Consider the following 13,304-nt stretch of genomic DNA (forward strand, 5'->3'; position numbering starts at 1 on the left):
TCCCGCATCAATATAGACCAAAGTACAGAGGGTTAGGCTATGCTATTGTGCACCTACCTGATGCATCAGAAGGTGCGAGGCCCTTGCTAAATTCTGTGCACAGACTTTGAGATCTATGCTTTAGACTGTATCTAAACCTGCTCCAACATGGACTGACATTCTGGCCTACTTTCAGCCGATGCGACTTGTCTGTCGCTGAACAGTCGCTTTTTATGTATTCAGCACCTATGTATAATGTTGTAAAAATGCTCTAGAAGCTAAAGTCGCAGAAATGTCACACATATTTGGCCTGCAACTTTCTGTGCGACAAATTCAGACAGGAAAAATCAGTATAAATCCTTAGAAAATTATCCCCCAGTGTCTCCATCTGCTGGCGGTATTGAATAAGCATTGCTGCACTGATGGGGTATGCATTAGACGAAAAAAAAGAAGAAAAAGAAGAATAATACGCCCAGAAAAGAGGCGAAAAGGAGAAAAACGTAAAAAAACGTGAAAAAAAAGTAAGAGGAAGAGAAGGGAAAAAAAGGTGGAAATGGGTTTAAAAGTGATTTCGGCGGAGAAATATATATATATATATATATATATATATATATATATATATATATATGCGCACACACACACATAGATATAAACGTATTCTCCGTTGAGATATTGCAGCCGCTGCTGTGTCCAGGCCCAGGAGCCTTAGCACTGTGCTGTGATGTCACTCAATACCACTGACATCACTAGGTGTAAACAACATCTCTCCTTTGCTGTGTATGTGACTATGGAGCTGTTTGGTGATGTCGTCTATTACGGCCTTCATAGAAGCAACAGGAGATTGTTGCATCCATCTTGAACCCTCAGAACTACAGTGCTATGATGTCACTCACTTCCACAGGCCTTGCAGAGTGTAAACAACAACAACCCAGCTTTGTTGTGTATGTAACCAAAGGGATTTGTGATGTCACCTAGAACCTTCACAGCAGCGACAGCTTTATGAGGAGCATCAGCACTGCTCTGCCTGAGCAGAACCATCACCGCCATAGGTTGTCAAATAACCCGGATTTAACCCACACAGGTAAGTCCAATGGGGTGCAGGCATGTCCTCTATGCTTACAGCTTCCCGTGGGTGTTGGTTTGATACCGTTTGGGGACAGCCAAGGAGGCATCTGCAGGCAACAAAGGTAGGTGTGTGCTTGTGTGTGTGTTTCCTATGCAGATCCTAAGCCCAGTGTCACATGCAAGTAGGAGGAGTAAGAAGGGTTCCTGGCAAATCCGGGTTATGGATTGCATTTAAAAAGGCCCCGTGGGAGTGCAATGGGCCCCTGTCTTGCTGCTTAGCAATAATGGTATGGGTTTAGGTTCTGCTGTGTGTACTGGTGGTTGACTGCCCCCCAGCCCAGAGTGTGCATGGAAAATTGTCTGGCAGCCTCCCTGACAGCAAGCAGTGATAGTGCCCATGAAGGGGACCTTGTTGGGCCCGCCCCTTTCACGGTTATCGCTTCTCGGCCTTTTGGCTAAGATCAAGTGTAGTATCTGTTCTTATCAGTTTAATATCTGATACGTCCCCTATCTGGGGACCATATATTAAATGGATTTTTGAGAACGGGGGCCGATTTCGAAGCTTGCTTCCGTCGCCCTATGCATTGACCCGATATGGCAGTATCTTCGGGTACAGTGCACCACCCCCTTACAGGGTTAAAAAGAAAGATTCCTACTTTCATTGCTACCTGCTTGCTGGCTAGCCAGCTAGCCAGCCCTGTGGGCCTTGCTGCTGCTGCAGCCAAAAAACAAAAGGTGGTGCTGCTGCTGCTTCTGCTGCTTCTGCTTCTGCTTGTGTCTGGCCCCTGTTGGAGCGTCCAGGCACAGGACTTCTGCTGCTGCTGACTAAATGGCCTCCTTAATTGGATCATTTGAGTAGCCAGCACACCTGTGCAGGTAGGGCATGACATGATAGGCAGCTGCCTTGATAGCGGGTGGGTGCTGAATGTTCCTAATTGACAAAATAAGATTAATGCTTATGAAGAAATATAAAATCTCATCCCTTCCCCAATATCGCGCCACACCCCTACCCCTTAATTCCCTGGTTGAACGTGATGGACATATGTCTTTTTTCGACCGTACTAACTATGTAACTATGTAACATAACATGGGGGGGGGGGGGTCTCCTGGCTGTTCACACAGGTGTGTCATTGCTGTACATTGACCATGCATTGCTTCTGTGGTATTGCAAAGGCAAAGACAAATGCTTCCAGCCATCCATTGCACTAATGGATTGGTCATCAGCTGGCTGTCTATGTCCCGCATCAATATAGACCAAAGTACAGAGGGTTAGGCTATGCTATTGTGCACCTACCTGATGCATCAGAAGGTGCGAGGCCCTTGCTAAATTCTGTGCACAGACTTTGAGATCTATGCTTTAGACTGTATCTAAACCTGCTCCAACATGGACTGACATTCTGGCCTACTTTCAGCCGATGCGACTTGTCTGTCGCTGAACAGTCACTTTTTATGTATTCAGCACCTATGTATAATGTTGTAAAAATGCTCTAGAAGCTAAAGTCGCAGAAATGTCACACATATTTGGCCTGCAACTTTCTGTGCGACAAATTCAGACAGGAAAAATCAGTATAAATCCTTAGAAAATTATCCCCCAGTGTCTCCATCTGCTGGCGGTATTGAATAAGCATTGCTGCACTGATGGGGTATGCATTAGACGAAAAAAAAGAAGAAAAAGAAGAATAATACGCCCAGAAAAGAGGCGAAAAGGAGAAAAACGTAAAAAAACGTGAAAAAAAAGTAAGAGGAAGAGAAGGGAAAAAAAGGTGGAAATGGGTTTAAAAGTGATTTCGGCGGAGAAATATATATATATATATATATATATATATATATATATATATATATATGCGCACACACACACATAGATATAAACGTATTCTCCGTTGAGATATTGCAGCCGCTGCTGTGTCCAGGCCCAGGAGCCTTAGCACTGTGCTGTGATGTCACTCAATACCACTGACATCACTAGGTGTAAACAACATCTCTCCTTTGCTGTGTATGTGACTATGGAGCTGTTTGGTGATGTCGTCTATTACGGCCTTCATAGAAGCAACAGGAGATTGTTGCATCCATCTTGAACCCTCAGAACTACAGTGCTATGATGTCACTCACTTCCACAGGCCTTGCAGAGTGTAAACAACAACAACCCAGCTTTGTTGTGTATGTAACCAAAGGGATTTGTGATGTCACCTAGAACCTTCACAGCAGCGACAGCTTTATGAGGAGCATCAGCACTGCTCTGCCTGAGCAGAACCATCACCGCCATAGGTTGTCAAATAACCCGGATTTAACCCACACAGGTAAGTCCAATGGGGTGCAGGCATGTCCTCTATGCTTACAGCTTCCCGTGGGTGTTGGTTTGATACCGTTTGGGGACAGCCAAGGAGGCATCTGCAGGCAACAAAGGTAGGTGTGTGCTTGTGTGTGTGTTTCCTATGCAGATCCTAAGCCCAGTGTCACATGCAAGTAGGAGGAGTAAGAAGGGTTCCTGGCAAATCCGGGTTATGGATTGCATTTAAAAAGGCCCCGTGGGAGTGCAATGGGCCCCTGTCTTGCTGCTTAGCAATAATGGTATGGGTTTAGGTTCTGCTGTGTGTACTGGTGGTTGACTGCCCCCCAGCCCAGAGTGTGCATGGAAAATTGTCTGGCAGCCTCCCTGACAGCAAGCAGTGATAGTGCCCATGAAGGGGACCTTGTTGGGCCCGCCCCTTTCACGGTTATCGCTTCTCGGCCTTTTGGCTAAGATCAAGTGTAGTATCTGTTCTTATCAGTTTAATATCTGATACGTCCCCTATCTGGGGACCATATATTAAATGGATTTTTGAGAACGGGGGCCGATTTCGAAGCTTGCTTCCGTCGCCCTATGCATTGACCCGATATGGCAGTATCTTCGGGTACAGTGCACCACCCCCTTACAGGGTTAAAAAGAAAGATTCCTACTTTCATTGCTACCTGCTTGCTGGCTAGCCAGCTAGCCAGCCCTGTGGGCCTTGCTGCTGCTGCAGCCAAAAAACAAAAGGTGGTGCTGCTGCTGCTTCTGCTGCTTCTGCTTCTGCTTGTGTCTGGCCCCTGTTGGAGCGTCCAGGCACAGGACTTCTGCTGCTGCTGACTAAATGGCCTCCTTAATTGGATCATTTGAGTAGCCAGCACACCTGTGCAGGTAGGGCATGACATGATAGGCAGCTGCCTTGATAGCGGGTGGGTGCTGAATGTTCCTAATTGACAAAATAAGATTAATGCTTATGAAGAAATATAAAATCTCATCCCTTCCCCAATATCGCGCCACACCCCTACCCCTTAATTCCCTGGTTGAACGTGATGGACATATGTCTTTTTTCGACCGTACTAACTATGTAACTATGTAACATAACATGGGGGGGGGGGGGGGGTCTCCTGGCTGTTCACACAGGTGTGTCATTGCTGTACATTGACCATGCATTGCTTCTGTGGTATTGCAAAGGCAAAGACAAATGCTTCCAGCCATCCATTGCACTAATGGATTGGTCATCAGCTGGCTGTCTATGTCCCGCATCAATATAGACCAAAGTACAGAGGGTTAGGCTATGCTATTGTGCACCTACCTGATGCATCAGAAGGTGCGAGGCCCTTGCTAAATTCTGTGCACAGACTTTGAGATCTATGCTTTAGACTGTATCTAAACCTGCTCCAACATGGACTGACATTCTGGCCTACTTTCAGCCGATGCGACTTGTCTGTCGCTGAACAGTCGCTTTTTATGTATTCAGCACCTATGTATAATGTTGTAAAAATGCTCTAGAAGCTAAAGTCGCAGAAATGTCACACATATTTGGCCTGCAACTTTCTGTGCGACAAATTCAGACAGGAAAAATCAGTATAAATCCTTAGAAAATTATCCCCCAGTGTCTCCATCTGCTGGCGGTATTGAATAAGCATTGCTGCACTGATGGGGTATGCATTAGACGAAAAAAAAGAAGAAAAAGAAGAATAATACGCCCAGAAAAGAGGCGAAAAGGAGAAAAACGTAAAAAAACGTGAAAAAAAAGTAAGAGGAAGAGAAGGGAAAAAAAGGTGGAAATGGGTTTAAAAGTGATTTCGGCGGAGAAATATATATATATATATATATATATATATATATATATATATATATATGCGCACACACACACATAGATATAAACGTATTCTCCGTTGAGATATTGCAGCCGCTGCTGTGTCCAGGCCCAGGAGCCTTAGCACTGTGCTGTGATGTCACTCAATACCACTGACATCACTAGGTGTAAACAACATCTCTCCTTTGCTGTGTATGTGACTATGGAGCTGTTTGGTGATGTCGTCTATTACGGCCTTCATAGAAGCAACAGGAGATTGTTGCATCCATCTTGAACCCTCAGAACTACAGTGCTATGATGTCACTCACTTCCACAGGCCTTGCAGAGTGTAAACAACAACAACCCAGCTTTGTTGTGTATGTAACCAAAGGGATTTGTGATGTCACCTAGAACCTTCACAGCAGCGACAGCTTTATGAGGAGCATCAGCACTGCTCTGCCTGAGCAGAACCATCACCGCCATAGGTTGTCAAATAACCCGGATTTAACCCACACAGGTAAGTCCAATGGGGTGCAGGCATGTCCTCTATGCTTACAGCTTCCCGTGGGTGTTGGTTTGATACCGTTTGGGGACAGCCAAGGAGGCATCTGCAGGCAACAAAGGTAGGTGTGTGCTTGTGTGTGTGTTTCCTATGCAGATCCTAAGCCCAGTGTCACATGCAAGTAGGAGGAGTAAGAAGGGTTCCTGGCAAATCCGGGTTATGGATTGCATTTAAAAAGGCCCCGTGGGAGTGCAATGGGCCCCTGTCTTGCTGCTTAGCAATAATGGTATGGGTTTAGGTTCTGCTGTGTGTACTGGTGGTTGACTGCCCCCCAGCCCAGAGTGTGCATGGAAAATTGTCTGGCAGCCTCCCTGACAGCAAGCAGTGATAGTGCCCATGAAGGGGACCTTGTTGGGCCCGCCCCTTTCACGGTTATCGCTTCTCGGCCTTTTGGCTAAGATCAAGTGTAGTATCTGTTCTTATCAGTTTAATATCTGATACGTCCCCTATCTGGGGACCATATATTAAATGGATTTTTGAGAACGGGGGCCGATTTCGAAGCTTGCTTCCGTCGCCCTATGCATTGACCCGATATGGCAGTATCTTCGGGTACAGTGCACCACCCCCTTACAGGGTTAAAAAGAAAGATTCCTACTTTCATTGCTACCTGCTTGCTGGCTAGCCAGCTAGCCAGCCCTGTGGGCCTTGCTGCTGCTGCAGCCAAAAAACAAAAGGTGGTGCTGCTGCTGCTTCTGCTGCTTCTGCTTCTGCTTGTGTCTGGCCCCTGTTGGAGCGTCCAGGCACAGGACTTCTGCTGCTGCTGACTAAATGGCCTCCTTAATTGGATCATTTGAGTAGCCAGCACACCTGTGCAGGTAGGGCATGACATGATAGGCAGCTGCCTTGATAGCGGGTGGGTGCTGAATGTTCCTAATTGACAAAATAAGATTAATGCTTATGAAGAAATATAAAATCTCATCCCTTCCCCAATATCGCGCCACACCCCTACCCCTTAATTCCCTGGTTGAACGTGATGGACATATGTCTTTTTTCGACCGTACTAACTATGTAACTATGTAACATAACATGGGGGGGGGGGTCTCCTGGCTGTTCACACAGGTGTGTCATTGCTGTACATTGACCATGCATTGCTTCTGTGGTATTGCAAAGGCAAAGACAAATGCTTCCAGCCATCCATTGCACTAATGGATTGGTCATCAGCTGGCTGTCTATGTCCCGCATCAATATAGACCAAAGTACAGAGGGTTAGGCTATGCTATTGTGCACCTACCTGATGCATCAGAAGGTGCGAGGCCCTTGCTAAATTCTGTGCACAGACTTTGAGATCTATGCTTTAGACTGTATCTAAACCTGCTCCAACATGGACTGACATTCTGGCCTACTTTCAGCCGATGCGACTTGTCTGTCGCTGAACAGTCGCTTTTTATGTATTCAGCACCTATGTATAATGTTGTAAAAATGCTCTAGAAGCTAAAGTCGCAGAAATGTCACACATATTTGGCCTGCAACTTTCTGTGCGACAAATTCAGACAGGAAAAATCAGTATAAATCCTTAGAAAATTATCCCCCAGTGTCTCCATCTGCTGGCGGTATTGAATAAGCATTGCTGCACTGATGGGGTATGCATTAGACGAAAAAAAAGAAGAAAAAGAAGAATAATACGCCCAGAAAAGAGGCGAAAAGGAGAAAAACGTAAAAAAACGTGAAAAAAAAGTAAGAGGAAGAGAAGGGAAAAAAAGGTGGAAATGGGTTTAAAAGTGATTTCGGCGGAGAATATATATATATATATATATATATATATATATATATATATATGCGCACACACACACATAGATATAAACGTATTCTCCGTTGAGATATTGCAGCCGCTGCTGTGTCCAGGCCCAGGAGCCTTAGCACTGTGCTGTGATGTCACTCAATACCACTGACATCACTAGGTGTAAACAACATCTCTCCTTTGCTGTGTATGTGACTATGGAGCTGTTTGGTGATGTCGTCTATTACGGCCTTCATAGAAGCAACAGGAGATTGTTGCATCCATCTTGAACCCTCAGAACTACAGTGCTATGATGTCACTCACTTCCACAGGCCTTGCAGAGTGTAAACAACAACAACCCAGCTTTGTTGTGTATGTAACCAAAGGGATTTGTGATGTCACCTAGAACCTTCACAGCAGCGACAGCTTTATGAGGAGCATCAGCACTGCTCTGCCTGAGCAGAACCATCACCGCCATAGGTTGTCAAATAACCCGGATTTAACCCACACAGGTAAGTCCAATGGGGTGCAGGCATGTCCTCTATGCTTACAGCTTCCCGTGGGTGTTGGTTTGATACCGTTTGGGGACAGCCAAGGAGGCATCTGCAGGCAACAAAGGTAGGTGTGTGCTTGTGTGTGTGTTTCCTATGCAGATCCTAAGCCCAGTGTCACATGCAAGTAGGAGGAGTAAGAAGGGTTCCTGGCAAATCCGGGTTATGGATTGCATTTAAAAAGGCCCCGTGGGAGTGCAATGGGCCCCTGTCTTGCTGCTTAGCAATAATGGTATGGGTTTAGGTTCTGCTGTGTGTACTGGTGGTTGACTGCCCCCCAGCCCAGAGTGTGCATGGAAAATTGTCTGGCAGCCTCCCTGACAGCAAGCAGTGATAGTGCCCATGAAGGGGACCTTGTTGGGCCCGCCCCTTTCACGGTTATCGCTTCTCGGCCTTTTGGCTAAGATCAAGTGTAGTATCTGTTCTTATCAGTTTAATATCTGATACGTCCCCTATCTGGGGACCATATATTAAATGGATTTTTGAGAACGGGGGCCGATTTCGAAGCTTGCTTCCGTCGCCCTATGCATTGACCCGATATGGCAGTATCTTCGGGTACAGTGCACCACCCCCTTACAGGGTGAAAAAGAAAGATTCCTACTTTCATTGCTACCTGCTTGCTGGCTAGCCAGCTAGCCAGCCCTGTGGGCCTTGCTGCTGCTGCAGCCAAAAAACAAAAGGTGGTGCTGCTGCTGCTTCTGCTGCTTCTGCTTCTGCTTGTGTCTGGCCCCTGTTGGAGCGTCCAGGCACAGGACTTCTGCTGCTGCTGACTAAATGGCCTCCTTAATTGGATCATTTGAGTAGCCAGCACACCTGTGCAGGTAGGGCATGACATGATAGGCAGCTGCCTTGATAGCGGGTGGGTGCTGAATGTTCCTAATTGACAAAATAAGATTAATGCTTATGAAGAAATATAAAATCTCATCCCTTCCCCAATATCGCGCCACACCCCTACCCCTTAATTCCCTGGTTGAACGTGATGGACATATGTCTTTTTTCGACCGTACTAACTATGTAACTATGTAACATAACATGGGGGGGGGGGTCTCCTGGCTGTTCACACAGGTGTGTCATTGCTGTACATTGACCATGCATTGCTTCTGTGGTATTGCAAAGGCAAAGACAAATGCTTCCAGCCATCCATTGCACTAATGGATTGGTCATCAGCTGGCTGTCTATGTCCCGCATCAATATAGACCAAAGTACAGAGGGTTAGGCTATGCTATTGTGCACCTACCTGATGCATCAGAAGGTGCGAGGCCCTTGCTAAATTCTGTGCACAGACTTTGAGATCTATGCTTTAGACTGTATCTAAACCTGCTCCAACATGGACTGACATTCTGGCCTACTTTCAGCCGATGCGACTTGTCTGTCGCTGAACAGTCGCTTTTTATGTATTCAGCACCTATGTATAATGTTGTAAAAATGCTCTAGAAGCTAAAGTCGCAGAAATGTCACACATATTTGGCCTGCAACTTTCTGTGCGACAAATTCAGACAGGAAAAATCAGTATAAATCCTTAGAAAATTATCCCCCAGTGTCTCCATCTGCTGGCGGTATTGAATAAGCATTGCTGCACTGATGGGGTATGCATTAGACGAAAAAAAAGAAGAAAAAGAAGAATAATACGCCCAGAAAAGAGGCGAAAAGGAGAAAAACGTAAAAAAACGTGAAAAAAAAGTAAGAGGAAGAGAAGGGAAAAAAAGGTGGAAATGGGTTTAAAAGTGATTTCGGCGGAGAAATATATATATATATATATATATATATATATATATATATATATATGCGCACACACACACATAGATATAAACGTATTCTCCGTTGAGATATTGCAGCCGCTGCTGTGTCCAGGCCCAGGAGCCTTAGCACTGTGCTGTGATGTCACTCAATACCACTGACATCACTAGGTGTAAACAACATCTCTCCTTTGCTGTGTATGTGACTATGGAGCTGTTTGGTGATGTCGTCTATTACGGCCTTCATAGAAGCAACAGGAGATTGTTGCATCCATCTTGAACCCTCAGAACTACAGTGCTATGATGTCACTCACTTCCACAGGCCTTGCAGAGTGTAAACAACAACAACCCAGCTTTGTTGTGTATGTAACCAAAGGGATTTGTGATGTCACCTAGAACCTTCACAGCAGCGACAGCTTTATGAGGAGCATCAGCACTGCTCTGCCTGAGCAGAACCATCACCGCCATAGGTTGTCAAATAACCCGGATTTAACCCACACAGGTAAGTCCAATGGGGTGCAGGCATGTCCTCTATGCTTACAGCTTCCCGTGGGTGTTGGTTTGATACCGTTTGGGGACAGCCAAGGAGGCATCTGCAGGCAACAAAGGTAGGTGTGTGCTTGTGTGTGTGTTTCCTATGCAGATCCTAAGCCCAGTGTCACATGCAAGTAGGAGGAGTAAGAAGGGTTCCTGGCAAATCCGGGTTATGGATTGCATTTAAAAAGGCCCCGTGGGAGTGCAATGGGCCCCTGTCTTGCTGCTTAGCAATAATGGTATGGGTTTAGGTTCTGCTGTGTGTACTGGTGGTTGACTGCCCCCCAGCCCAGAGTGTGCATGGAAAATTGTCTGGCAGCCTCCCTGACAGCAAGCAGTGATAGTGCCCATGAAGGGGACCTTGTTGGGCCCGCCCCTTTCACGGTTATCGCTTCTCGGCCTTTTGGCTAAGATCAAGTGTAGTATCTGTTCTTATCAGTTTAATATCTGATACGTCCCCTATCTGGGGACCATATATTAAATGGATTTTTGAGAACGGGGGCCGATTTCGAAGCTTGCTTCCGTCGCCCTATGCATTGACCCGATATGGCAGTATCTTCGGGTACAGTGCACCACCCCCTTACAGGGTTAAAAAGAAAGATTCCTACTTTCATTGCTACCTGCTTGCTGGCTAGCCAGCTAGCCAGCCCTGTGGGCCTTGCTGCTGCTGCAGCCAAAAAACAAAAGGTGGTGCTGCTGCTGCTTCTGCTGCTTCTGCTTCTGCTTGTGTCTGGCCCCTGTTGGAGCGTCCAGGCACAGGACTTCTGCTGCTGCTGACTAAATGGCCTCCTTAATTGGATCATTTGAGTAGCCAGCACACCTGTGCAGGTAGGGCATGACATGATAGGCAGCTGCCTTGATAGCGGGTGGGTGCTGAATGTTCCTAATTGACAAAATAAGATTAATGCTTATGAAGAAATATAAAATCTCATCCCTTCCCCAATATCGCGCCACACCCCTACCCCTTAATTCCCTGGTTGAACGTGATGGACATATGTCTTTTTTCGACCGTACTAACTATGTAACTATGTAACATAACATGGGGGGGGGGGTCTCCTGGCTGTTCACACAGGTGTGTCATTGCTGTACATTGACCATGCATTGCTTCTGTGGTATTGCAAAGGCAAAGACAAATGCTTCCAGCCATCCATTGCACTAATGGATTGGTCATCAGCTGGCTGTCTATGTCCCGCATCAATATAGACCAAAGTACAGAGGGTTAGGCTATGCTATTGTGCACCTACCTGATGCATCAGAAGGTGCGAGGCCCTTGCTAAATTCTGTGCACAGACTTTGAGATCTATGCTTTAGACTGTATCTAAACCTGCTCCAACATGGACTGACATTCTGGCCTACTTTCAGCCGATGCGACTTGTCTGTCGCTGAACAGTCACTTTTTATGTATTCAGCACCTATGTATAATGTTGTAAAAATGCTCTAGAAGCTAAAGTCGCAGAAATGTCACACATATTTGGCCTGCAACTTTCTGTGCGACAAATTCAGACAGGAAAAATCAGTATAAATCCTTAGAAAATTATCCCCCAGTGTCTCCATCTGCTGGCGGTATTGAATAAGCATTGCTGCACTGATGGGGTATGCATTAGACGAAAAAAAAGAAGAAAAAGAAGAATAATACGCCCAGAAAAGAGGCGAAAAGGAGAAAAACGTAAAAAAACGTGAAAAAAAAGTAAGAGGAAGAGAAGGGAAAAAAAGGTGGAAATGGGTTTAAAAGTGATTTCGGCGGAGAAATATATATATATATATATATATATATATATATATATATATATATGCGCACACACACACATAGATATAAACGTATTCTCCGTTGAGATATTGCAGCCGCTGCTGTGTCCAGGCCCAGGAGCCTTAGCACTGTGCTGTGATGTCACTCAATACCACTGACATCACTAGGTGTAAACAACATCTCTCCTTTGCTGTGTATGTGACTATGGAGCTGTTTGGTGATGTCGTCTATTACGGCCTTCATAGAAGCAACAGGAGATTGTTGCATCCATCTTGAACCCTCAGAACTACAGTGCTATGATGTCACTCACTTCCACAGGCCTTGCAGAGTGTAAACAACAACAACCCAGCTTTGTTGTGTATGTAACCAAAGGGATTTGTGATGTCACCTAGAACCTTCACAGCAGCGACAGCTTTATGAGGAGCATCAGCACTGCTCTGCCTGAGCAGAACCATCACCGCCATAGGTTGTCAAATAACCCGGATTTAACCCACACAGGTAAGTCCAATGGGGTGCAGGCATGTCCTCTATGCTTACAGCTTCCCGTGGGTGTTGGTTTGATACCGTTTGGGGACAGCCAAGGAGGCATCTGCAGGCAACAAAGGTAGGTGTGTGCTTGTGTGTGTGTTTCCTATGCAGATCCTAAGCCCAGTGTCACATGCAAGTAGGAGGAGTAAGAAGGGTTCCTGGCAAATCCGGGTTATGGATTGCATTTAAAAAGGCCCCGTGGGAGTGCAATGGGCCCCTGTCTTGCTGCTTAGCAATAATGGTATGGGTTTAGGTTCTGCTGTGTGTACTGGTGGTTGACTGCCCCCCAGCCCAGAGTGTGCATGGAAAATTGTCTGGCAGCCTCCCTGACAGCAAGCAGTGATAGTGCCCATGAAGGGGACCTTGTTGGGCCCGCCCCTTTCACGGTTATCGCTTCTCGGCCTTTTGGCTAAGATCAAGTGTAGTATCTGTTCTTATCAGTTTAATATCTGATACGTCCCCTATCTGGGGACCATATATTAAATGGATTTTTGAGAACGGGGGCCGATTTCGAAGCTTGCTTCCGTCGCCCTATGCATTGACCCGATATGGCAGTATCTTCGGGTACAGTGCACCACCCCCTTACAGGGTTAAAAAGAAAGATTCCTACTTTCATTGCTACCTGCTTGCTGGCTAGCCAGCTAGCCAGCCCTGTGGGCCTTGCTGCTGCTGCAGCCAAAAAACAAAAGGTGGTGCTGCTGCTGCTTCTGCTGCTTCTGCTTCTGCTTGTGTCTGGCCCCTGTTGGAGCGTCCAGGCACAGGACTTCTGCTGCTGCTGACTAAATGGCCTCCTTAATTGGATCATTTGAGTAGCCAGCACA

The 13,304-nt window shown here is 46.1% G+C and overlaps 6 non-coding genes across 6 annotated transcripts; all 6 read left to right on the top strand.

Annotated features, from left to right (window-relative positions):
* The first annotated feature begins 1,479 nt into the window (after positions 1 to 1,479).
* Positions 1,480 to 1,670, top strand: LOC130319405 (U2 spliceosomal RNA). The gene has a single exon (XR_008865599.1). It is a non-coding gene; the product is annotated as a U2 spliceosomal RNA (small nuclear RNA).
* A 2,090-nt stretch (positions 1,671 to 3,760) lies between these two features.
* LOC130319417 (U2 spliceosomal RNA) lies at positions 3,761 to 3,951 on the top strand. The gene has a single exon (XR_008865610.1). It is a non-coding gene; the product is annotated as a U2 spliceosomal RNA (small nuclear RNA).
* Positions 3,952 to 6,044: 2,093 nt separating this feature from the next.
* On the top strand, positions 6,045 to 6,235 carry LOC130319427 (U2 spliceosomal RNA). Its single transcript, XR_008865619.1, has one exon. It is a non-coding gene; the product is annotated as a U2 spliceosomal RNA (small nuclear RNA).
* A 2,083-nt stretch (positions 6,236 to 8,318) lies between these two features.
* LOC130319428 (U2 spliceosomal RNA) lies at positions 8,319 to 8,509 on the top strand. Its single transcript, XR_008865620.1, has one exon. It is a non-coding gene; the product is annotated as a U2 spliceosomal RNA (small nuclear RNA).
* A 2,086-nt stretch (positions 8,510 to 10,595) lies between these two features.
* LOC130319429 (U2 spliceosomal RNA) lies at positions 10,596 to 10,786 on the top strand. The gene has a single exon (XR_008865621.1). It is a non-coding gene; the product is annotated as a U2 spliceosomal RNA (small nuclear RNA).
* Positions 10,787 to 12,872: 2,086 nt separating this feature from the next.
* On the top strand, positions 12,873 to 13,063 carry LOC130319406 (U2 spliceosomal RNA). Its single transcript, XR_008865600.1, has one exon. It is a non-coding gene; the product is annotated as a U2 spliceosomal RNA (small nuclear RNA).
* The last annotated feature ends 241 nt before the right edge of the window (positions 13,064 to 13,304 follow it).

The sequence above is a fragment of the Hyla sarda genome, unplaced genomic scaffold (genome assembly GCF_029499605.1).
Source record: "Hyla sarda isolate aHylSar1 unplaced genomic scaffold, aHylSar1.hap1 scaffold_2128, whole genome shotgun sequence".
Lineage (NCBI taxonomy): Eukaryota > Metazoa > Chordata > Amphibia > Anura > Hylidae > Hyla > Hyla sarda.